Raw genomic sequence first — 26,843 nt, 5'->3', positions numbered from 1 at the left:
CACTGTTTTGGTGAAAGGATACTGCCTCTTAAAATAATCACATTTATAATAATACTAATACCACCACATAATCATTACAAATTTTTGAAGGAAAACAAATACATTAAGCATAGCACTGAGTTTGGCTTGTGAGGCTTATGATTCGAAGAGATGGTCTTTCCTTATGCTTTACAATAATCCAGGGAAAGGCAGAGAAAGACTTTAAGAATCAGATAAAATAAAGGTGAGTTGTTCCACAGGACTCTCTAAAAGATATAAAATAAGTGGTAACACAGGAAATAAATTAAATAAATGGGACAAAAGTAATACACATACAGAGCTAGTTTAAGGGTCTATCTACAACCATACTGTGTCTGCAAGCGAAACCAAAACTAAAGACAAAGGTAAAGACTATAAGCAGCAGTGCTTGTATTGATCTGTCCTAGTATACCTCCCTCGTTTGTGAAAATCTGAAATTAGTGTCTTCTAACACTAGTGGATTCATGCAAAACAGCGTCTAGAGACTGATGAATCTATCTCCCATTCGTTTCTCTTGTTGAAGAAGGGCAGACGTACAGAAAGTAAGATGTGTTTCAGTGACAAAAGGGATGGTTTAGGCCTTGCAAGGAAAATTCAAATAATGGAAAATGAAATTTTAAAAAAATCAAGTAATTCAAGAGCTCAGTAAAAAGAGGAAATAAAGGATGAAACCAACAAAGAAATGGCAAGCAGGAAAACTGGTATTATAAAACATTGCACAGACAAGTAGAGCAGAGCTCAGCAGCTATTAAGTATAAAGGATTATAGTGTATACTTCTGATAAATGACTGCATAAAGCTGATGCCTTGTCTGTCAATAGTTTTGAAATGATGCTTCATTCTGGCTATATTGTAGATCCACTTGGATGTGATGAGCAGAAAATCTGTGGGTTTGCATGCTTTATCTAGTTAAATGTGAAGTCAGTTCCAAACTGAAGGTGATTTATAAACAAAAGTCTTGGTTGTTGACTTAGGTTTGTTTTATGATGTTGATACTGTCTCATGGCACTCTAGCAAATCCATGAGACTGGACATGTTTTGAAGTCATAATCTGAGTGAATCGAACAATGGTGGATAAAGGAAGGCTTTTGGAAATGTAAGGTGGATTTTCCTCTTCCAATATTACACAGTCCTCATGTAAACACTCATCTATGTGCCTACAGCTGCTGGTGTGTCACATGTGTCTATTCCTATAGTTGTGCATCCCACTTACCTTAAATTTGTATTGTAAAGTGAGACAACCAAACTTCCAGAGGTACCTAAATCTTTCTATTGATTGTTTAGACAGCCCAAAGTATTAGTTTAGAATAAATATCTAATTTTTATGTGGCTGGAGGTAGGTAACATAAATCCCCCCATTGTAAGTGGTGTTACGAAAGGCAATAGTAACTCAGCTTTACTCAGAGGTTGTGTTTAATTCCAGAGGTATTGGGAGAAAAAAAATACGTTGTTGTTTTCTTAAGCATATTTAATTGGAAAAAAAAAAAAAAAAAAAAAAGAATAATAGATTATTCAAGCTTCTGTTTAGTACATTTAGTACATTTACCATTTTTCTAGGAAAAAAATAGCTGACTGAAAGAAGATATCGTATGTATCATGGTAACTGTAACAGAAAACTATTATAATATCACTGTGTGTTAAACAAGGGCTTCAAAGCATTTCTAGGGACAAGGGATTATTTCACTCTTCAGTAAACCGCAGCTTCTAGTAAGTAGTGGATTTTTCCCACGATGTAATCTGGAGCACAATACAGTGTCAGTATAGCTTTGTTCCTTTCTTTTTTGCACACTTCTTGAGGTGTCACCTCATCCTGACACCCCCTTTCTGAAACATTTTCCTGCCTGGAACCAAGGGCTCCATACTGACACGGTAAATCCAACTGATCTTTTTGGTCCAGTGCAGTGGAAAAAGGGACAGGGGAAGACTATCCCAGAAGGAGAGATAGTTGTGGGTAAGAGGGTAGAGGAGGCAAAGAGCAACAGCAAGTACAAGACGTGGTGCAGAGAGGAGTGTGACACCATAATAGTATAAGTTGCTTAGTGACTTCGGTGGTGTTTGTCAGATTTTGCATTTATCATTATACCACACTATACATCGATGTGTGGAGAGAAGTAGAAGGATGTAAAAGAAATTATCAAATACCAAAGAAAAACCTCAGTCCTACCGACAAGAAGATCCATAAAAGTAATGGAGAAGAGTATTTTCCCTAGAATGATGAGCTCTATGTACCTGCATTTAGAAAAGCATTAAAAACCTGCAAATAGACAAAGGTTGAACAGTGTTACTTTTGATAGACTATATATAGAATACGAGGAAGAGTTATAAGCAGATAACATGACTAGAAGTAGAACTAGGTGTTTGAAGGAAAATATTATTACAAGGAAAACTATCCTGTTTGTGTCCAGTTCTAACCACTTAGTAAAGCACTGTCTGGTCTTATTCAAAGCCTTCAGACCTTCAGATCCTAAGGATTAAGGAGGCTTTCCTAGCCTGAAACACTGCAGAGGAGTAACTAAGGCGATGCAATTTTGACCTAGTTATAAGAATATGAACGTCTAATAGAGAGTTCCTTACAATGGTTAAAGCTTTACTTTTATCCAGTGAGCTGAAACTAACCCTTTGAAGTCAGTCAATGTAAACATCATTTGAAACTGGTTTGAGTGTCCAAGGCCATACACTATGTAACCCGATTGCTTTAGTTACACTAGGACAACTTGTCTAATAAACCCAATGAGTTAGAAATGCATCCAGATGAACATGGCTGTACCTTGGGGGTGGAAACTTCATCATATTTCAATGAGCAGCCACCCATCTGTAACTCTGTCCACTTTCAGGAAAAAGTCTGAAAAAGAGATTGGGGTCCAGTGGGTCAGGGAATAATTTAAGATTTATTTAATTAACAGGAAGCAAGAGGTTTGTGAAATGTGTTTCTTGTGAGAGGCATCATCCCTCCAGCTGTCTGCCTTCTCTAAAGTCCACAGCTACCCTCTGCTTGGTCTTGCAGTGCCCACAGGCCTCCTCACAACCTGACCTAATCTATGGGTATTCTGGGCCTGAAGTGGGGGTGGAGGGATCCCTTTCTGCTTCTGCAGTCTCTTGAAATTTTACACAAACAAAAATATTTTCAATTTTTTTTAGGAGACAAAGCCCTCAGACTGAAGCAGTCTAGGCAGAATTTACTGTTCATATGTAAATTGATTTGTACCTAGTTTAAACTTTATAGCTAAGAGGTGAGTATTTTAACCACTAAAATTGATAAATTAGCACATAGTTAATCAGATTTTCTTGATTCTCCAGCCTCACCAATGGAAGGCAGGAGTGGCTTTCTGGAAACAAAGTTGTGTTGCTTTGACACCTATGGAAGTGAGAAGGATTGAGTCCATTCCATATGCATCCTAAGATACTCTACTACGTATGCCAAAGTCAATGGGAATGAGGGAGGACATGTTCCCACCCATACAAAACAGATGTGCTGTCAAGAACAGGGATGATGAAATTCACAGGGGCTTGCAGGGCAACAGGGCTGCATGGCAAGCCACAAACATGAAGGAAAGCAGGAGTAAGTATCAGCATTTTCCTCATCACCGTCAGCCTCTAACCCATTACCTGTGTCATGGCCATTTCATCACTGACCAGACAGTGCTGGTCAGAGCATCTGTGGCAGAGTCCAAGCCTGACCTGAAAAGCACAATAGCAACGCCAGCATCCCTGACAATCACTTCCATGCTTACAAAATATCTTCAGGCTTCCTTCTCTCCAAACCTACATGGTCCCTTTACCTTTTCAGGGTGGCAGAGTGCGATCCAACCAAGAGTAATTGTTCTTCTATTGCACTGCTCTCTACTATCCACCACTTCCGGAATATAAGAGGAGGTACGTCCCTTTGAGCTTGTTTTGTTGTTCAGCAAGAGCATAGCTGAAACTATAATGAGATTGTGGGGTTTTTTCACAAGGACAGCTGCAATGGTGAACATCTAGTGGGAAGAAAAATGACTGTCATCAACATGCAGCGCTTGCCAGTAAGGCGTTCGTACCAGTGAAACATAATCAAGTTTTTAAGGCCAGACCAAAAAACAAGCTCAGCACTTTTGCCATTATTGGAGCTACTGATAACAATTACTCTCCTGGTGGCAGGGACAGGGACAGGGGTCTTCTCTCCCTTTTGATTTTGACCTTTGTAAATCTTTTGGCATTGATGCAGGAATTACTGCTTAAATCCATTACAGGCACGAAGATGGAGTTATGATTAATCATTGCTTTTTGAAGGACCAGCATCCTGTTGTGCTACATGCTGCATGAACACCAAACAAAAGGCTGGTCCAAACGATTGCTCTTTTCTTATTTAATAATCAAGGTGGAATCAGCTGCCTGGGAATCAGACCAACATGTTAAACCTAAAGATACCTAATTTCTGGTTCTACGATGACCTTCCAACAGCTGTTCTGTTGTCTATTTACAGTTCATACCACTTGTGTAACTGCATTAGGAGGGCACCGATGTTTTTTTCCAATAGTTGCTTAATGGTCAAACAGCAGGTAATCGAGCAAGTAAACAACAGTCTCCTTGTACCTACTCCATGCAGAAAAAAACAGGCTAGAAACATTTTTCCTTGTTTTAAGTACAGATCAGATGCTTTTATAAAAGCACACAAGGGGAAGTATACATTAGTGTTTCCTGTAACAAACTGCTGTTGTACAGGGCACAGTGACTGCTGTTACAAAGATGCAAATGAGGTGCTGTAGTTACTACGAGCCACAGGTGAAACATGTGAAAGTTGAGTGGGAACAGCTAAATGGGCTTCCCGAGAGCATAAGCAAAAAGGTCAGATGCTGAGAGAAGTCAGGTAACTTTCTAGGCTTTCAGGTTGGAAACGTTGATTGAAACCACGGACAGCAAAACATGTAAAGGGACACCCCTGGTTTTACAGAGCAGTGCAATCAAATTGTATTTATCTGTAAGACTGTACAGGAGCAAGAGAATGCCATAATAATGCAAAACTCATTTTTGTGGTATAAACACCATCCTCGACTGAGGCTATGTGTAGTTCCAGCCATTGCCAAAAGGACCTCAGCTGTAATGCTGAAGTTATATTACCTTGTCCTTAAAATCCACTGTTCCCCCAGCCATTTGCACCTTAAATATTGCAGAAGTGCTGTGCAGGTTTTGTTTGTTTGTTTTCTAACTTCCAGGAACTAATTAATCTTATTTAGTTCTGAGATTTTCACAAAAAAGTGTCATACTCTGTAAATCATCACAAACGCATATTTGCATATAACAGAAATAATAGAAACTGAAGTCACTGTTGAAACCTATACATCAGGAAGTCAGGTCTCAAAAAAATTTAATATACTTTTTAATTTTTTCAGACTTGTCTGTCTGGGATATTGCTTTTTAAAAGCCCATTTCGTATAACAGGTCATTTAGAAGTGGAGGCTGTTTATCGTTATTATCATATAAACAAATGCCTTTTATATAATTCTAAAAGTTTGTATATATATGTGTGTAATAAAATATATATAAATATAGGCTTATATACACATACATACAATGTTCATACACGTGTACTGCTATAAACAAACACCTTTAAAGCATACTCTTTGTTACCTGCAAATTTCTTTTCTTTTTTGAGGGGTTCTAACTAAATTTCTAATCTTGCAAAAAATAGAAATTGTATAGGTGCTTATGAAGGTGATCAGCTTCTTCTAGAATGTATTTGTGCTGTACATACTTCATGGTATATTGCAATCAAGCATTGTACAGAAATTTAGCCTGCAGGTTCAGAAAGAATAGATCTTTCTGTTTCCGATGCCTTGGCTTGAAACTCCCTTACGGACTGAAACCCCTAAGCAAAAGGTCTTGTCCTCCATGAAAGTGGGTCAGCTGCGGAAAGAAACTTAGAGAGGTGCAAAAGATGATTTCCCTAGCAATCAACATACAAAATCCCCTTGTCCAAAAGGAAGGGGGTTTTGATTAGTGATACCTTGGTTTTTTTTTTCCATGACTGTGAGAATTTCAGGTGTCTGTGCTCCTCAAAATCAAAAAAAGCAGGGAGAGGCAGAAATCCTCAGCTTCAGATTTTATCCTGAATTGGTTGGAAATGAAGGAACTCAATTCTATCTGTGCTAATAAACCTGACAGTAGCATCTAACTCCCGCAGTGAGGGCTAAGGATGGCAGTATGAGAAAGCTCATATGCAGTCACCTGCAGGAGATCTGGAGTTTCAAGCTTGCAGGAGAAGCCTAGATTTATGAAAGGTTTTGGGAGAGGGAGAATGAGTTTTTGGGAGGCTTCCAGGGGAAGTGAGTAAGTGTCTGGCACAGTAAAAATAGCTTTTGCATGGGATATTTGAAGTGCGGGAGTCATGAAGGGTAACTTGAAGAAACATAGCGTCTGACTACGTGCTCATTAATAAGGAGCTCTAGCTCTTTCTGATAGTAGTTTTACAGACATTCAGCATTTCACAGGATCCACCAAGATAAAATGTTCTGCCCCCATACGTCTGTCAAGCATGCACATGATTCAGCTGTTGCAGAGGGACATGGGTACCCAGAGCTGAACAAAAGAAAAGGCAATGATATGAACTCACAGCAAACTTGCAGTGGGTGATCCATTTCATGCCTTCCACCAAAGGCTGTGCCAAGCACAATCCCCACAAGGCTAGGGCCAAATCCCTACACCTCAGAGTGTCAAGGACCAGCTGTTCTACATGTAAATTTGAAAACACAGCTTTGGTACTGAACGTCTGATACAATAGCATTATGGAAACTCACCACCTTTTGCATTTTCCATCGTGCCTACATGAGAATGCCTCTGCCACTCTCAGGGAAGTCAGTTTTCTCTTCCAAGCTTAATAATTAAATAGGTATTGTAAGCTGCTCAACGGAAGGCAGCTGGCAAAATTGACTGATTTGCTGAGAGAACTTCAGCTACAATTTGCAGGTTTTGTAACTGAACTGAGTTCAATTCTAATACAAGAATCTATTAGAATATTCAAAGGCAAGAGAAGAACTAACTGTGAGGGGAGGTCTCTGGAGCTACCTGTAAGCAGTGACAGCCCAATAATATTTGATTCATCCCCTGAAGTGTATTTGACAGGAAGAAACCTCTCTGATAGGTAGGGCAGATAAGGCTTTCAAGAGAACTGGACATGAGGAATGATCTCCACAAATAAAGGCAGTCAGACCCACAGAAGGTGCAATGTATGCATGTATTACAGCTGTTCTTCCCACTTAGAAGAAGAAAGTGAGGAACAATCTGCTCAATGTGGTGGTGACTTTGAAGCAACAGCCCCTTTTACTGATTCTGAACCGGCATTAGGAACAGTAAAAAGGCTAAATTAAGCCACTTTTTCTGTTTCCCACACCCCTTTATAAACCAGATTACAAGATACAGGAACTGGAAAAGGTCTGCAAAAATTAGACCAGTACAGTAAAGGCAACCAATTCTTTCTGAAAGCAATGCTATAATATGGCATATGTATCAGGCTCAGAGACTGCAAAAACAACTTGAGGGTGTATTCTCTCCCTACAGTCCATAGAGTTAGGAGCAGTTCAACTCTCATCATAATTTAGAGCAGCTCCAGAAACTCTTCAACCTCTGGTATCCAGCAATGACAACAGCAGGACCACTGACATCCCACAATGCTTTTGTCCCTAGTGTGCTTCCAGCACAGCTCCTCCCCTGAGGCATCTAGGAGGGACTAAGGCAGTCAGTCACCTTAGCTCCTCACTGACCTTAGACTTCATGGCAAGAGGGAAACCCTCAGCTCTCCATTTAGGGAATACAAAAAATTATAAAGGCCAGACCAGATTTAGTCAAGACACAGCCCACATGCAAACAGTACTGGAATACAAAGAAAGCGTCACACAAGAAATTAATTGATGGTGGTAATATGCAGCAAAATTTAGCTCGTTCCATTAAAAGAGGCAGTATAAAGTCTAGGCTTACATGGCTGGAAACTCAAGTTATCCAGATTCTCCAGAAAGCCACTAGGTTTTCTCAAAGTATTTCCTACCTTAAAACATTTCAGCCCAAACACCTAAGCTGTGGGCATTAAATTAGTTTGGCTGGAGTCTGTCACTGGTAATCTTTCACCACAATTCGTTTTCAGGATAACTGTTGTGGTTTTTCAGGACATGCTTGTGTAAATGAGATTTTATCAATAATAACAGAAGAGATCAGAAATATTTTCCAGTTCTCTCAGCCGGGGGGATGTAGCCAGAGGTATTCGTTGAATAAATCCCTCCATAGCCCATGGTGTATTGCCCTGACTGAAGCATGGCCCAGATCCAACAAACAACAAAATACCATTTGTTATCAAATTACCTTTTTGGTTTTGCCAGACTTCCTTCATCACTCAGCTATCACTAATTATTTTTAAACACTGATGTATGCCATACATTTTTTTGTCCTTCAAATATATTGATATTATGTGGTAGTTTGTTTTCTTTATTTTGGAAATTCAATGCATGAAGATTTTTGGTTTTGCCTACTGTATTCAAGCTTACTTTCTGGACATATTCATAAACTTATTTCCATGGCTTCAGGAAAAAAGAAAAGGGCAAATTTTTTTCTTGCCTTGATTTGATCTAGATATTTTTGGTTTGAACCAATGCTTCTCATGATAACAAATTAATATTATAAGTAAGAAATCCTGCATTTTGATTGAGTTGTTCCAAGAAAATTTGAACATAATTACTTGAAACAGTAGCAAATATTTCACAGAAGCCCTTTGTGATAATTGCTTTCTTAATGCTTTTGATTTTGGGGGTATTTGATTGGGATGCCTAAAGATTGGGAATTTGTTGCTTTATGCTGCCTCTAGTCACCTCTAAGCACCTCTAGAGGATAGAAGTCACATAAATATAAATCACTTCTGAGATTATTTAGTTATCTCAAAACAAGTAGGATTAATCTTTGCCAAAAAGTTTTTAAAATAACAAGTAATGTGAAAATGTTAAATTTCAGTTTCAATAGTGCAGATTTCCACATGAGATGCAGAGGGATAGAGGCTTTGTCTCTGATTCTCTATATCAGATATTTTCATTGCTCAATCTAAACAATGAGTTTGTCCACTTCATGACAGTAAAGTTGGAAGAGGAAACCACCTCTGGACATTATATTTTCCCTGATATCAAAGTGGAAGTTTTTTCAGATAGATGACACTGTGAGATCTTTTCTGTTTCTCTATGCATTTGTTGTCTGGAGATGACTGTCTCCCCTTGATGGCTAAAGGCTGTATGTAGTGTGTTTAGGATTCTAATATTTGTACTTTAGGTACCTAAGATTAAGCAAAGAAGAGAAATAAGTTTGGATCACTGTATATTCACTCTCTATCAATAACATTTCTTGTCACATGTCTGGTCACTGTTCTAATGATTTGATGAAGAAGAAGGTCCTTACCTTAATACACTAGTCATTGAAGGACATACAGAGTTCCTTAGCTTAATGCACAGTAAATAACAGATGAGAGGAGAAGTATTTCAATACTTGTCCCTATTCTTTCATGAGCCAAATGAATTTCAGAGTCTGCACTTGAAATGTAGGAATTATATTGATATCTGGTAGCTTCAAAGTGCCCCAGACAAAACACCACAAATACAGAAGATGCAGGGTAATGGTTACAACCTATGCCAGGGAAGAGGAAGGATCGTTTTGCACTTGAGAAACAGAATGCCTGAGTAAACCTGCAAGGTACTTGAGCTCTTCTGGGAATATACAGCTCTGCGCTGTCCCTGACCATACTAAATTTCAACATAAGGTGAAGGAACAGGGAAAAAGAGGAGTGCAATATTTATAGAAAATATTTCTTTGGTAAGTCATAACCAGTATGTAAAACCAGTACGTAAAATCACAAGATGACTTGCAAAAGTGATAAATTGTTCCTAAAGACAGATCAACAGAATAAAGAAAGAAAAACTGTAAGGATCATATGTTGTCCTTGACCTTTCGCTCCGCAGTGCTGATCAGTATTTAATTGTGTTTAGTTGGAGTCCTGTTTCAGGGACTTCATTCCTCCAACATGTGCTGAACAATCAGCGAGAGCTTCTCCAAGCTGACTGGGTTCCTTCTGTCAAAGCCTCCTCTCAAGCTATCCTAAAAGTGAAGATCTGGAAAAACTGTTCTATTATACAGCAGCAGTCAGATTTTTGTCCAAGGACATTTTTCTCAAAATTGCCAAGCACCTGTTTTAATGTCTGGATGTCACTAGTTTCTGTCTTCTGACTGACTTCTTAGCATACCTTTTCTTCTAAATCAGATCAAAGACTAATGACAGCTTAAATACAAGGAATAGTCTGAGAGGCTAAATTAAGCTCATGGTTTCATCCAAGCACAAGAAAAATTTTGTGATTTCAGCTGGAACTCATGGGTTGCATGCATACGAGTCCCTGAAAACATCACAGATACCGGTTAACACCTACTGCCAAATTTTGCACTGATTTACACCATCTGGCACCATATTAGAGTCACTCACTGAAATCTGTGGCAGATTTGACTCATTACACAGAAATTCATTTATTTGCTATCAGATGCTGCAAAGGAACCAAAAAAACTTCATGTTATAAAAACCTCTAATCCTTTTTCATAACCGCAAAGTTTAAACTCTTTCTTTCATCTGTGCTGACAGAGTTGTCATTATTCAGGCACTCATTTAGAATGATTTGTTTCACCCATTTTTATAATTTGAATTGACTGTTTCCACTTACACCTTAAAAATTTAAGAACTTCTTAATCTCTATTTTATTTTTGTAGGTTTGAGTTGCTATTGTCAGACAGATGTGGGCTGTGCCATATAAAAGAGATCCTTATTTGCGATGTGAACACACTGTAGAGTTTACATTGCTGAAGAACACTTTGCTACTACTATTGTTGCAAAAAATGGGAAAATAAATCTGATCTTGTGAGACCAGCGTCGAATATGCAACAGACGCAAATCAGGAGACAAATAGTAATCATTTATTTACAGCAACATTTACAGGTTCTTTTGGATTGCCGGTGATAAATTAAAAGCTACAGGTATAACTAAAGGTTTATCATTACTATAACAACAACAACACAAACCATACGCACATGTACACACTAACAACAATAACAACTTGCTCACTGTAGGCCCGGCCGCCTGGCAAATAGACAAGCCCATCGAACAGAGATACAGTGGAACAAGAGACTGTAGTCGTGACAAACAAGAACCAAGGATACACTCAAGGAAGCATAGAAAGGCACCTGAGGAGAAAATGTGAAATACACCCTGAGAAGAAAAGTATATCCCTCAGCATTAGCTGAAGTAAATAATCTTACCCACAAGGCGTCCCAAGTGGGAGGGAGTGGAGAAGGAGCGAATTCGTCAATCCATGTGGTGATCGGTATGGTTCTGAGTTGATCCTGACCTGATTTTTGGGCCGAAATTGAGGTGATGTTTATACTTGAATTTTTACATTACATCACTGGGGTATACATGCAGGTGGGGATGACTATAGACAATCTTATCACTTATGTTAATGCCACAAAGTCCGTTAGTTCACACCTGCATGGGTGGAGGTAGTGGCTTCTTTTGTTTAGGGCAAAGAAAATGGGCAACTGGGACCACTGCCTCTACTCCTCCAGGCATCCAGATAACACCAGATACCAGTCTAGTGATGGTTGCCACCCTCACCCAATGCCAAGTTTCATGCTTCCAGGCATGCATCTCCATGATGTACATGACTTGGACTTTGTGATTAACTTTGCTCTCTCTCTACAACTATGATTCATAGTGGTAAGCATTCATTGTAAATTTGTCCTTTTGTGCCAGCTAACTTGTAGATAATGGCAGATACCAGGTGCTTCAGTTGTAGTGGTTGTTTCAAGATATGTGATTAAGTTTAACTGGGTACTTAATCCGCTGGTATTCTACTCTCTTACTGCTCTGCTATTGTCCCTCCAAAACTGTTTTGTCAACTGCAGAAAACAAACCATCCATTTCAATTCTCCCTAAGAAAACAGGACAACGTATCACCAATCGCTTTTCCTCCTGCTGTCTTTCCAGCAGATTCTGAATCTGTAACATGTTCTGTTAATCCTAAATACACTGAACGGTTTTCTTTCATATAATTCCAACATTATATTGTAAGCCCTCAACATTAATGTTGATCCTGAGCCAAGACTAACAGTTTCAGATTTTTAAAAGATATTAAATTTTTCACCTATGGTAAACTTCATCCCTTATCTTTTTTTCTAGTTTCTGGTGGGAGGTTATATTGTCTTGGATTCATATTCAGACTACCTACAGTAGCCTCTAAAGTCAACATTGTTATAAGTAGTTCAGTCCCTTCTCTTCAGAAATGCCAGGTTCTGGCTCCATACAGAGGAGATCAGAACATGGCAAATGGTATGATTTGGTCTGGTGGAGATGACAGAATCTCTACCAACACAATACACTCTTGAACAGTAAAGTGTAGCAAAAGGGGCAGCCTTCTTCCTCGTTTCACACGGTCAGGGCTGCAAGCTGATGCTAGAGGAAGGCAACCCAGCCCTTAATTTGAAGCAATGTCTGACATTGCTTGATATATATAATTGGAATTGCCTATGCATACAAAAACTGAGCCAGAAGAGTCAGAGGAGACTGTTTCTTACCAGAACAATGGTGCTTTCAGATAGGATAAAGAATGTTTTAACAGCCATTTTGTCTAGACATTTTTAGGCATGCACTTTTATTGAACATGCCTAGAAAGAGAGTCGACATTCAAAGGGAACAGAAAAATAATTCTAACTCAAAAAAACATAACTAATTTTAGATAAGCCTTGCTACAAGGTAAAGACCTATATGCTTCAAACAAGAGCCTTTCCCTTGCAAAAGGTGATTGAAGACCAAGACTTGTGAGTAGCTGCCAAATTGGGATACTTCCATTTTGGGATATCCAGCTTGAAAAGGTAACACCTCTAGTTCTTTCAAAAACAGTCCTAGTTCTTTCAAAAAACGTGAATTGGATGACAGAGCTGTATCACCCTTCCCTTGGAAACCACAGTCGTGTTTTGAACACTGATGCTATTGGCTCTACGTTCTAATTTGGAGAGACTATGAGCCGAGGCACAATTAAGGCAGAGAAGGAAAGATACAAATGAAAAATTTAATGAACTATAAAAAGGATAAAAAACTCCATTTCTGCCATGAGCCAGAACAGATTTTGGAAGGAAAACTGAGGGCTTTTACTATCAGTGGCTTCACTTAGCCAGAAAACAGTATTCACAAGAGAAACCAAGAAACATTGAGATGACAGGGGATGGTGATTCCAGCTAGTCAAAAATAATTCAAGTAAATTCAAAAATAATTCAACATTTTTGTGGATGTTTACACTCAAAGTATTATACTTTCCCATCCACTTGGTCCCATTAAGATCCTTCTAGTCTCCAGGACTTCTGAAACTGTCAGCTATTAGCCAGTGTACTGTAAAAGACCTTCATTTGTATCCTTGGCTTTGGCATTGTACTGTCTGCATCCCGTTCCTGTGATGAATACCTGTGCTGACATTCCTTCTCAGCAAATAGATTTTGTTACAAACGATCCCATTATTGATTTTGTAGTAAGTTGAGTAAATCCTAAACCTCAAATACGGTGTGGTGGTTATGTTTCACAGCTCTCAGTACCTTATTGGCATTCAAGTTGTGCTAGCCCCTACTGAAATCGTTCTGTTGCGGCATGAAGCACAAATACATTTTACTGTTACGCTTGCTGCAGTGCTGCCAATTATTTTAATGTCGCCATACAAGAAATAAATGAAAGCTTAGATATTTGTTTCGGCAGCTGATTTTTAAGCAAAATCATCCTCTGCATTCTTTGCAAAATGTGCTTTGATCATGACAAATTCTGGATCACAGAAGCTAGCCAATTTCTTGTGAGAGAGGCAAGCCCATTAGTTATAGACAGACACAACATAGATGCCTCTTTTTATTATTTTGGATTAGATGTGGCATATTGTTATGTTTAATACATTAAAATTAGCAAGGCATGCAACAGCAGATTGCTAAGCAGATCGGATCACATTTTGACCACTCCTTTCGCTGCTGCTTTCTTTGTCAATAACAACCATTAGAACTAGAGGTAGGTGTTTTTTTAAATCACTTACTAAAAAAATTAATAATCCTCGATCTGCACACACACACACACACACACACACCCAATCCCCATTATTTATTTATGGTCCCAAAGAGTGTTTACATTTGAATGACAGACCTTCAGTCCACCACATGCCACTAAGCAAAGTTTCCTATGTTCAAGAGTAATGAGGCCTATCACCATTGCAATTCACTGATAAAAGGTTAATCAGGTTTGACAAGTATATCTAAGAAAGTTTGGAGGTCAAGAAGTTAGAAAAACCCGCTGTGCACCTATTGAAACTCAGAGCTGAATCTAGTATATTTTATGTCACTAAACATAGTGAAGTATAGCTTAGGTTCTCTGAATATGGTGGAAGGGCATAGCTGCAGACAGCCTGACATGCTCTTTGAAAGCACCCATTTGTTGCCCATTACTGTGAGGGAGCTTGGGACCCAGAAAGCATGCTGAATCAACCTGCTGGGCCAGACATCCTCTGCTGATGTGTGCCACCACCCCGAGATCGATATCTGAGTGCTGACCCTACTAACTGCACTGCATGCATGCTGTCATGGAGCGGAAAAAGAACAGTCACGGGGGACTTGGCAGCAAATATGACATTAAACCTTCAGCAACTGAGCTCCTCACTCTCTACCCACAGGTCCTGATCATACTGCACATAGGGTTTTAAGTTTGCACTTACTTATGCACAGATAGCTCAAAACCAAGGATGTTTTTCTGCCAAGAATGTAGTTGCAAAGTAGGTAGGCAGCTAGAGGCAGAAGCTTTGTGCCCCCATCAGATCTTTGGAGCTTGAGGTGTTTTCTCAGAAAATTACTGCTCACAGAGCAAAAGAGAGAAAGGAGTGCAAACCTGTCTGTAATGGGTTTATCTCATGAACAACACCTTGTGAAGATGCTCATAGATAAGTTGTGTAGGTTACATGACTAACAAACCAGAGACCAGGGACAGGACTCATCCTGCCCTATCCCTTTTGAATATCTACATTGCCCGCATCCCAAATAGTCATTCTGAGCTCCCTGTATGGTCAGTGGGATAAAACGGACTTTCACTGGGAGCACCTCACCTGACAGTGACATCAGTGTTCAGGACTCAGACCTTTCCAAGGAAATCCCTTGGCCACTGGAACCCAGTGACTGACACAGGCACTCCAGCGCATGAAAATCCTTTGCTCAGCATTGAACACACCAAAAGCTCACCCTGATTTGTGTCCACTTCTTAAGGGTAGAAGGCACAATGGGTAGAAAGAAGCCATCCAGGAAGTTTTCTTTACCCTATATATTTCCATTGCTTCCCAGAGCAGTGTCAACAAGAGCTGCACTTGCTGACAGCCATTGCGTTCACATGGATTACACACATCCCCTGTCTTGTTTAAATGTTTTCTCTGTAATACGGATTTTTGTCCAGGATTTAGGTTGCATTTCTAGGTAGGTGGGGAAAGGGAGCAGAATGTTATTTACAGCCTGAAGAAGTGGAGGAAGGTTCTGTGAGCAAGTGAAATGAAAGAGCTGCTTGGCACGAAATCATCCTGCCACAGTGCATTGTGCTTGTCTGTCTGCCCTAGAGCCTGACTGTCAGCATACACTGCGTAAGTGTGTTTACTTCAAAGAGCTGCTTTGGTTTACTCCAGCCAAGAATTTGCCCCTCAGGCTACAGTACTTACAGTTAGTACTTACCAGGCACATTATATATAACTTTACCTACTTTTTATTTATATGTTCTACATCCTTCTTTCTGATGTAGTGTTAAATGACACAACGAACATGTGAAGAAGAAAAACTTACACTACATTAATCAGCAAACCTTTCTGTTAGTTAAATCACGGATAGAGAAGCACCACAGTATTTCTAACATGAATACTGTGCTATGCATCTGGATTAGAAACTCATCAGTTAAAATTATGGAAAGTCCATTAAAAGGAAATTGAGTCTACTTATTGGTATTTGTTCTGGCAGAACGCATACTCCATGATGACATGTTTTTACTGGTTTACACAAGCTGATGCTTATAAAGCACATCAGAGCAAAACTGACACAGCTCAAATCAATCATTACTGAGGGACTACAAAACTGTTCCATTGCTGGCCCAAAGGGTAGGTACAATTAGCTAGACAGGCACCTTCATGCTTATTTTTCCTGGACAAAATTATAGATAATTTAACATAGAAATTAAAATCGAAAGACAAATGACCATTTACAAAGGCATTTAGCCCAGAGCTTACTAGTTTAAGGGCTCTAGAGCATCCTTCTGCTGAGCAGCAAAGAGATGAACTATTTATCAAGCCAATGAAGTTTAGCTTTACGGTCACAGTAGGCATCACCTTGCAATGGATGGCAAATGCATGCATTTCTATCAAAATGACATATACTGCTTAAAAACCTGAGCCTTTTTGAGCACACGGGTTAAAAACAAACACAAACTGCTGAAATAAAACCCAAAACACAAGAGACTGTTACAAATGTAACTTTAAAGATCATCTGAAGAACATGCAATGCTAAGGGAAAACGCAATACTAAGCAGCTAAGGGAAGGGAGCTTGAGTCTGCTAAGACCTTACTAAGAGCTAAGTTTCTAAACTGCAGGTTCAACACTACAGAGCTTTGATGGCAGTAACAGCTACCAGTTTTATCACCTCTCTCATGTCTTCTCCCTATCACACAACACTTGCCCTTTCGCTGTCCTGTAACAGCCATTCATGGAGTTGTGCAGCCAAATTGATACAGTCAAAACCAATGTTATTATTGCTTACATAAACAAAATAGTTTACTCTTTGGTCAGAGCATAGTCCCTTGAGCAAGAAATCATGTCTTGGCCTAGTTGTGAGATTATGAAGTGGCATGAACAGGTGTAGCTTAATGTGATATTGATACAAAAGTCTTCATAGCGTATAATCACAGCCTAAAACTAATCATTCAAAGTTCCTATGGAGTCCTTTTAGATGTGAGACCAAACTTGCCAAGCTTGTCCACACAAGTGTTTTTGGAAATGTTTATATATGACCCAAAGTAGACAAATTCTATGTAGACATCTACATTTGAGCTCATTGCCCTAATCTCTTTTTGTAGTCAGCAGAGAGGCAGATTCAGAATGAGATTCATATGTTGGTTTTTTTTTTTTTGTGACTCCTTCAGGATTAGATGAATTGAACAATAAAATGGGCAATTTATCTTCACTTCCTGCAAAAAGAGTCTGGGGTAATTAGCTCAAAGACTAGAGATATCTGCTTTTGCTCAAAGGAAATGCACTGCTTTTGCTCTCCATACCTGCTGCTGCCCCTGATTCAGTTAATAGTCAGCTAACTGAAATCAAAAAGTCGGATCAGTAATGCTATATGTAACATAAATGTTTATATATAGCAAGTTGGTAGAAACGACAACTTGCCAACTTTGTATAGAATAAAAAAGCAGGGGCATTTAAAAATATATTGCATTGCATAGGTTTTTATGGACAGGTCTCTGTTTAACATTGCCAACATTTTTCAGCAGTCAGCTGTTTTAAATTTCATTGCCTTACACATAGCCACAAGTAGGGTAATTTTCAGCTACTACTAACAATGAGCCAGATGAAGATGTAGAGTGTGTGTATGTGCGTGTGTGTATGATATCTCCCCTAACTGGGCAGATATTTGACAGCTTGTGAAGTGGGAGCAAAGTCTTCATGAACACTAGAAATCCCATGGCAGTAGCTGGGAATCAAAGCTAACCCTGAAGAATCCTGTAATGACCCACAAAAAAGACTTTCTCGAAAGTCTGTCTCTAGGCTTGTCTGTCCCAGCGTGTTTACAGGGTGTTCAGATCCAAGATAGGACTTTGCTATTTTGACTCTATGTTTATCTGGTAAGTTTATGAATACCCAGAAGAGTGATCACAGTTTAAAGATATAACATTGTGAATAATGAATGAAATTCAGTCACAGCTTAGACATAGGAGCAAGGGTTATGAATCAGCATGCTTTTCTTTAGGATGGGCCAAATTGCAATCTGTAGAACTAGCCTGTCTCTCTTAATGAGTGAGGTAGCACAGATTAATAAATTAGAACAGGTGCTTAATTTTCAGACAAGAAAGTGAGATTAAATGAAACCCACCACTAAATAAGTCTCGCAATTAATTTGCTGCCAGTTATAAGTAAAACTGTACAAGGAAGTTGCAAGATGGATTTTGCCTTTACGTTAATAAGATGCCTCCAGATCATGGGGTACTTTGGAATCAAGAGCTGTTGTTTCTTTAACCAGTGTCTTCTTCTTTACAATGAAAGCCTTTTGTTTTGGACTTTTCCTGATAAAGGTATACACGCACATACACTGCAAAAAAAAAAAAAAAAGTAGAATCAAATTAATCAATTCATGAATTTCTGCCAAAATAATAAAATCAGATTCATACACCCAACACGTTCTTGTTAGAAGAGTATGAATTAATTTCATTAGTGTTTCATTAATGACATGGAGGAAAATATACTCTGTTCATACCTTCTCTGCTCAACCAGCCATAAAATGAACTGATCATTTTGTAGCTTTTTTTTGCTGTGACCTCAGGTGTTGTTTTTAACTGCAAGACAAAATTTGACTTGGCCGTTCTCAGTACTGAAGAAAAGCAAAAAATATTCCTTTTATTTAAAGAAAAAAGGGAATGCATTTCTTTCATATATTTTAAAACCCAGCTTAACACAGCCTGGTTTGTTCCTGATTGTTTCTGAAAAAAAAAAAAAAAAAAAAAAAGGCTTAGTTAGGTTCCAACATACTTCAAGACTACTTTATAGAGCCACTCTAATTTAGCTCTGAGGTTATCATCATTTTGGGAGAGGGAAATCTTGCACTTTCTGAAAGATAAGTGAAAAGTAAACCTGCCCAACACTGCATTTATTTGCACTGTAGTTTCTCAGAAAAACATTTATTTTTAATAACACTTATTACTAACTATACTGCATTTTGAAGGAAAAGAACCAGATTTTATTTTCAGCTATTTCACATAAAAATCTCAAGATCTGTTTACAAGACACAGTATATATGCACACTGAGGGGAGAGGGTGTAGAATAGGACTATATGCTTAGCTTATTTTAGTAAATGCTGTATCCAGGCACTCCTTTCCAGCCAGGATCAAGCTCCAAGGCAGCCTTCTTCCCAGCCATTCCCCAAGTCTTCTGAACAAGGAAGACAAACTGAGTAAAACTCCTCATCTGTGTGGGATAGACATCCTTTTACCCGCTTTCCTCAATGGTAAGGTAAGCAGCATGAAAAGAGGTTGGAATTAAACCCACATAACTATAGAAATCTAAAAACTAAGCAGCTAGTCTGAATTATTCTTCTGGTGACCCTGTATAGTCCATGGTGTGAGGTTAAATCAGCATTTTACAGACCTGGGGAGAAAAAAAAAAAAAAAAGACACCTAATTATCATGACTATGCAAGTGAAACAGAGGGGAGCTTGAGAGTGTGACTGATCCAGTTAAGAGAGAAATGAGGAAACCAGGTCTACAAAGGTAATATTGTAAGATGTGCAGAGAACTATCAAAACATTTCAGCAGTATGCTGCTGTTTGTTGCAGCTTGAGCATCTGTGCCTGGAATGTAAGTAATTAGCTAAGAACTGAATGACCATCACGCAACAGGAATATTATGACTATAGGTTATATACAAAGGGGAGTTTTAGCTCAGATTCTTTGGATATGGGCTGGTGGATGGCTGCATGTTTCTGGTTGCTAGCTGCTGCCAAGCACACTGAGTTATGGTTGTGACTTGCAAGATGATCTGCATTAATGAAACCTGTATAAAAACCCAGCCTTGAATCAAATTTCTGGTTGAATGATTCATGGTGATGGAAAACAGGCAAGCTCTGGAGTAGACAAAGTTCCTGCTGACTAACAAATTAATGGCCAGGCCTGGAATGAAAGTAGTTGGGTTTAGTAAGGTGAGAGAAGTAAACTCTAGAAAGAAGACAAAGTAGCTAAATGACTAGGTCTCTCCAGAGGATGACATTGGCTCCAGAGGGAGCCTGGTCATAGAAATTCAACTAAATGCTTCATTTTTACATAGCTGAAGTTATGTGGGAGGAATTCCACTCCAAGTAAGGCTCTAATTAATAGTTAATTAGTTAATACAGAAAACATTTCCTCTGTGTTTGGAAAGTAAGGTAATTTTCTCACGATCTTGTGCATGTTATGTTTGGGGGGGCAGGCAAGGCCTTTTTACAGAAAGTGGCAGTAAGTCCAGACTGCAGAAGCAGGCAAGGCCTTTTTACAGCAAAAGTGTTCCATATTGGAATAGTATTTGCTTCCTAAAAAACTTTTTATCATAATGCAAAAATCATCATTCCAAGGGCAACATGATGTACTGTACACTAAGTTTCAACTCAAAATGAATATTTACAACAACTGAATAAAGTCCTGGAAATGGGTAGGAAAGGGAAATACAGAAGCAGCCTTTCCTATAACAGCATGAATGGTGCTGCTTTAATGTTGTTTAGAATTTTGGCTGGAGGCACTGAGAACATCAACTTTTTAATGAAAACTCAAAGCGTCCATAGCAGTGTGAAAATTCTAACGTTGTTGTATTCCCATATCACTTTTTAACAGCTTGAAGGAAGAAAAACTTTCATTTTAAATGATTGTTGTTTAATTTACAAAGAAATTAGTAGAAGAAAACTTCTAGAAGGTAGTAGAATAGCATTACTTGTGCATGTCACACAACATCAAGCCTAGAAAAGTTGCCATAAACTACTTTTTCTTATACCAGAATTATGCTGCTCTTTTCAGAGCCCCTTTACAGAGACTCATGAATTAGGATCTGTTTTCAGATGGCCTGATATCTTCAGATGCTATGAGGTGGTGTAACTACTTTGCCTGTGCTTGCTGAGGCTATGGCCCATATATAAATTCCTAAAGTAAATGTTCCATATGAATTAATCACTTGCTTTAAGCTGGAATATTTATTCAATCATTCTAATCAGCAAGGGACTGACCTCCTGAAATCCCCATAGCTAAATAAAAGAGAGCAAAAATTGCAGTATTGAGTTGGTTGTAAATATTTTTGAATGTGTATAAGTTAATGGAGAGAAATAAGATTCTGTCTACTCTAAGGAGTGCAATGCAGGAATTCCTAAGCTTGAAGAGTGTTGTGGTTTAACCCCAGCTGGCAACTAAGCCCCACGCAGCCACTTACTCATCCCCTGGTGGGATGGGGGAGAGAATTAGAATAGTAAAAGTGAGAAAACTCATGGTAAAGCAAAAGCCATGTGCACAAGCAAAGTAAAACAAAGAATTATTTCACCCCTTCCCATTGGCAGGCAGGTGTTCAGCCATCTCCAGGAAAACAGGGCTCTGTCATGTGTAACGGTTACTTGGGAAGACAAAATGCCATCACTCTGAATGCCATCACTCCTTCTTCTTCCCCCAGCTTCTATAGCTGAGCGTGACATCCTATAGTATGGGACATCCCTTTGGTCAGTTGGGGTCAGCTGTCCCAGCTGTGTCCCCTCCAAGCTCCTTGTGCACCCCCAGCCCACTCACTGGTGGGGTGGTGTGAGGAGCAGAAAAGGCCTTGGCTCTGTGTAAGCGCTGCTCAGCAGTAACAAAAACATCCCTGTGTTTCCACAGATCCAAAACGTAGCCCCATACTAGCTATTGTGAACAAAATTAACTCTATCCCAGCCAAAACCAATAAATCCAATACTAATAACCAAGGCAGTAAGTCCAGACTGGCACAAAAGCTTATTATTTCAGATGGTGGTTGGCATGAACATGACGTCTAGACTGACTTTGGGTGTCTGGATTCCTCAATCCCCAATGCAGATATTAGGTTAGCATAGGCATGACTGGCTCCCCTGTCTTCATACTCACCAGTTTCATCACACAATGGAAAGCTTAGAGGAGTGTAGGAGTCCTGCAGCATCCAGGATAAGTGGCCTGGCACCTTGCAGGACATGGCCCCTAAATTGCATGGCAAAGCAATGTTTAGAGAAAGCAGGTTATCCTGCTCCTTTCTGATTATTTGGTTGTTGCTTCAGCTGATCCAACTCTTCTCCAATAAATCCTTTCTGTGGCTGAAGGGAGGCAACAATTTAGAAAGATTGTGAAGTAGTTTTTTCTTAACACCAACTCCTCAGAGCAATGTGGCAAATTGCCTAGGCAGTATATGCTTACCATGTGTCAACCATGCATCCCAACACGGATGGGGAAGGGAAAAAAGTACCCTTACAAGTGAGAAATGGGATTGGGAAGGGCAGTGAGGAGAGCATGAACACTAGAAGTTTCGGCACAAGACTTAAAATCAAGTGGAGAAGTAAGGAGACCCAGAGAGAGGTTTGACTACTGCTCCAGGTGGTAGGTATTACATGGAAGAAGGGTGTTGCCTGCGCAATATCAGAGTAGAGGTCAGATTGAAAGTTGGAGGGCCAAAGAGAGGAATTTACATCTGGAGCAGGCAGCCCAATCCCAAAAGGCTGCCTGAAAAAGGCTAGAGGGGTCTTTTTAATTTGATTATCTGAGGAAATTAGTTTATGCAATCACACAGTCTCTGTGCACACTTCTCTATGTTCTCCAACTTCTTTCCCTCATATAGCTGCTGAAAAAAATTGCTGTCAGATTTGGCAGTAGAGCTGAACTATCAAAAAGTTAAAGTGCTTAGTAGTTTCATAGGAATATGTGTCCGGGTGAAGGAGAGAGACAAAAATAGTTTCCTGGCTACCAGAAAGGATGCAGTGCAGAAGAGCTTATTGTTAGATATCAGAGACTACTATGGGACAGAAACCTTGAGACACAAGGGTAAGCTTCATTCCACCATGCCCAGATCAGCCTGTTGGAACAAGATGACGGTTTCGACCTAGACTCAGAAATGCAGAAGGAAATGCAGGGTTTTGTGCACTAGGTTCATAGATTTTTAAAGTAAAGAGAACCGGTAAAAACTTGTTGGACTTAGACCTAACTCAATATGGCATAGGACAAGAAATCTTACTTTAATCATTTCTTCAATAAGAGTAGACAGGTCAGGTCACAGATGAGTCTCAGGAGAGTAAGGAATGGTTATATTCTGGCTGTTTTCAGGGAATATGACAACTAGAAAGAATTTTCATGGTGAATTTACAATTAAAATTGTGGATTTGACTGGAGTCAGATCATTCTTCTGCCTGAGAGGGAATCAACTGACTTTTTCTCAGAAGTAACATCAGAACTGCAAGGTGACAAGAGGACAGGGAATAAATCACCAAATCTTTTGTTGATGCTTTTATATTTTATATAAATAATTAAACATTCCCCGTCTGACAACCTAAACCAAATGATCCTACTTCCAAGGTAATGATCCCAGCTTTTCCACGCACTGCCATATTCCCTCTTTACAGCTTGGCTGGTGGTCCTGGTATCCAGAATAGTCCTGAGGTGCTATGAGCAAAGGCAGGAGCTCTGGAGAAAGCAATGTATCCTTTAGTGAATTACATGGGCACCTCTTTGTGCCTGATTTTTGAGTGACAGAAGTGAGACACAAGACCTATAGATCAAACCATGGAAGACAATCTTCTACCTGTGACAAGGTGATTTTACATCATTCTTTAACTCAAACCTGTATGCGTTTCTACTTGCTGTTGCATTGGAGTATAGTCATACACTGTGGTTAATTTTTCAAAAGCATTTCTTTCAAGCTCGTTCGTATATTTTTTCCATAAATGTATTTCCTTTCCTTACCATTTTTGTCTACAAAAACAGACACTTTCCCTCATCTCAGTTTTAATGAGGTTTTTGTTAGTTGGTCCAGGGTCAGACTACACCATTTAATCCCTGTGTTAAAGAGGCTAAAGAAGTATGCATCTTCAGAGGCATGCTGCTCTGTGTGCCACAGAGCTGTTCTCTTAAAGATAAACTAGCTCTACTTGAACAACCATAGCTCAGGCTCACCACATTTTCAGGAAAAGAATGAAAAAAAAAAAAAAATCACAGCTTTGCTCCCTCCACCTTTTTCTTTTTTATTGTAACTGGTTTTTTATTCAATCATCTTCATGAAAATGCCAAGCATTTCAGCAGTCCAGCTGCTCTTAGGACTTCCAAGGAGGATTGGAATGAGCCTCATGGGGAAGGTTAGAAGCAGGCTAGAATGCTGAATTTTGGCAGTCTCATAAAGGAGAGGAAGAAATATGTACCTACTTGGGGGTAATTTGGAGTTAAGAATAATTTGAGGCCTTTGTAAACAATAGCATCTTAAATTGGTTTCCACAAAGCTCTTTCATTTTTCACTAAAAGCTTTTCAACATCAGATCATTTCAGTACTGAATGCTCTACAATTCCCCTCCTTCCCCCCCCCCCCCCCCCCGGCCCTTTCTCTTAGTAACTTTTGTTCATCAAAAAGTATTTTTCTCCTTTATTGTGTATTTCAAAGCCTGTTATTTTTATATCTCAGCCTTCATCTTCTCTGACTTTTCTTCTTTTGGTCTAGGTATGAGAGAGATTCTGTGAAAAAAAATGCACTTAAGTAGTATTAAATCTCTCATATGAAAAGTTATTCAAAATAGAATCATGCTTCTCACACTTTGTGTGTTTAATTAATAGTTCTACAAGTAACTTCATTGCAGTGTTAATTTTCTGGATGTAAATCAGCCTTGAACACTGCAGAAGCAAGAAGCAAAGACCAGAAACATTGATTTGTCATAGTACTTTAAGACTGCTTTTAGATCTTAAAGGCTTTCAAAGTAGCACTCACCCACAAAGATTTAGATAGAGATACCTGAAATAAGTTTCTCCTTCTTATATGCATTTGCCTACTTTAGCATTACCACAATTATGTTTAATATAATAACAAAAACCTGACTTGTCATTGGGGTTTTCAAGTCAACAACCTCCAGTCAAGACAGAGATCATACAGAAATTGCCTTCTGCAGACTATTAACCAAAGTTTCACAGACAATTGCCTCAATAACTGGAAAAGAAGCCAGTGTTTGTCAGCCTTTGAAAACCAAGATATTGATTTGATTTTTTTCTCTTGAACAGTAGACAGAACACAGACCTGAGCACCTATTGCAGAAAATCTGCACACAGCCCTAGACCTAGATCCTCAAAGATGCATTGGACACTCACATCCACACAATTCAGCAGAAGACAGGGCCCCAAATGGATTGTGGATTTATGATTATGCACTTGAATAAAAACCTGATTTGGAGAGGCTGCTGAGAACCCAGCCACTGATATGGGATCTTTTAAGTTTTAATACCTGCTGTTATGTATACGAAACAACCTAGGGTGAGTGAAAAGCATAATCCCTGTACAAAACAGATCAAGGAGCAGAATGGAGGTGAAGCAGTCAAATATGTGACAGGTTGCATAGTCACAGGATGAAATAAATGCTCACATAGGTATTAACTGTCCTTGACCCCCTACAAAATGCCATGCAGGCAGATCACAACAGTAAATAACACGTTTAATCTGCAACAAGGAAAGAAAGCAAATGACAGAGCACTGTGAATTATCAGACAGGGAATGTGTGAAAAGGCCAGAGCAGTGTGGGCGAAAATTCAAACATTACATAGACTTTTCTTGGGCCAGATCATGATCTGGTCCAAGTGACGGTAGGTTTAGTCATTTGAACAGGCTGCTTGAGGTTACAAACTGCCATTTTTTCCCCATGAGACATACTTGCTTTCTTTACCTTTTCTTCTTGTTTTTATTTTATGATGACTGGTTTTCCTCCCCTGTGAGTCTGAAATCAGCATCTTATCACAGCTTTCAATCACACTTACGTGTGTGAACATAAAGAAGAGTTTTGCACAGCCAAACTTGGAAATGAGAACATTTTCAAAACCAAAAAAACATTTAGCCGTTACATTCCTGTGTTCTTTGCGATTGACAATGATATTTGTCTTACTTCTGCCAACAGAGCTTCCCCTTCAGTGAATTCATAATCGTGCATTACAGAAATACAGGCGTTGGTGATAGAGGAGAGCAAAACAAGATAGTTTCCTTTCTTATGAGTGTTTTGTCATCTCTAGAACCAAATGACTCAACTGACAAGGCTTCAACCGCACCGCTGGGACCCTATTCCACAGCCCAATACGTCTCACTGTCAGGATATTTGCACAGATTCAGTGAAAATATTCCTCTTGCGATTCCATCCCATTGCTCCTAGTTACAACCCTGTCTGCTGCACTATGTAATTTCTCTCACCTGCCCCATGTCAACATTGTGGTATGCTATCCTGTCCTCTCTGCCAAGCCAAACTCATTTAACTACTTAGATCTTTCTTCATAAGTCAACCCTTCCTGACTCCCTCAATCATTTTTGTTGCTCTTCTCTGATATGCCTTCAATTTATCAGCCTTTTTTGAAAGCAGTAGTGCTTAGAAATGAATGAAGCAAAGACCATAACCTCCTGCTTCACCAGTCCCACTGATGCAAATAGGAATGATTACAACTTGCTGAATAGTTAAGACAGAAAAAAAAGTAAATTGGAGAAAAATTTTTATTAATACTGAGTTGGTTGAAAAAAAATTGTACTGAAATTTTGTTTCGTTGGAACTTCTTACTTCAGTGTGTGTACACAGAGGAAGCGACTGCATTTCCCCAAATTCTTGGTAACACTGTTATTTGCTTTCTGCCAGATCTCTAACACAGTCTTTACCTATCCAGCCTGTAGAATAAAAAGACCCTGAAAATCCCCTTCATGGGCAAATTTCAAATTTGGGGCTTTTATTTCTAACTGAAATTCAATCAGATTTAGAAATCCATATGAAAAATTGGTTTCTTTCATTCCTTGTGTCTTGGAACAG

Source organism: Leptosomus discolor, chromosome 1, assembly GCF_034619465.1.
Source record: "Leptosomus discolor isolate bLepDis1 chromosome 1, bLepDis1.hap2, whole genome shotgun sequence".
NCBI classification, from domain to species: domain Eukaryota; kingdom Metazoa; phylum Chordata; class Aves; order Leptosomiformes; family Leptosomidae; genus Leptosomus; species Leptosomus discolor.
Note: the sequence above shows the minus strand (reverse complement) of the source record.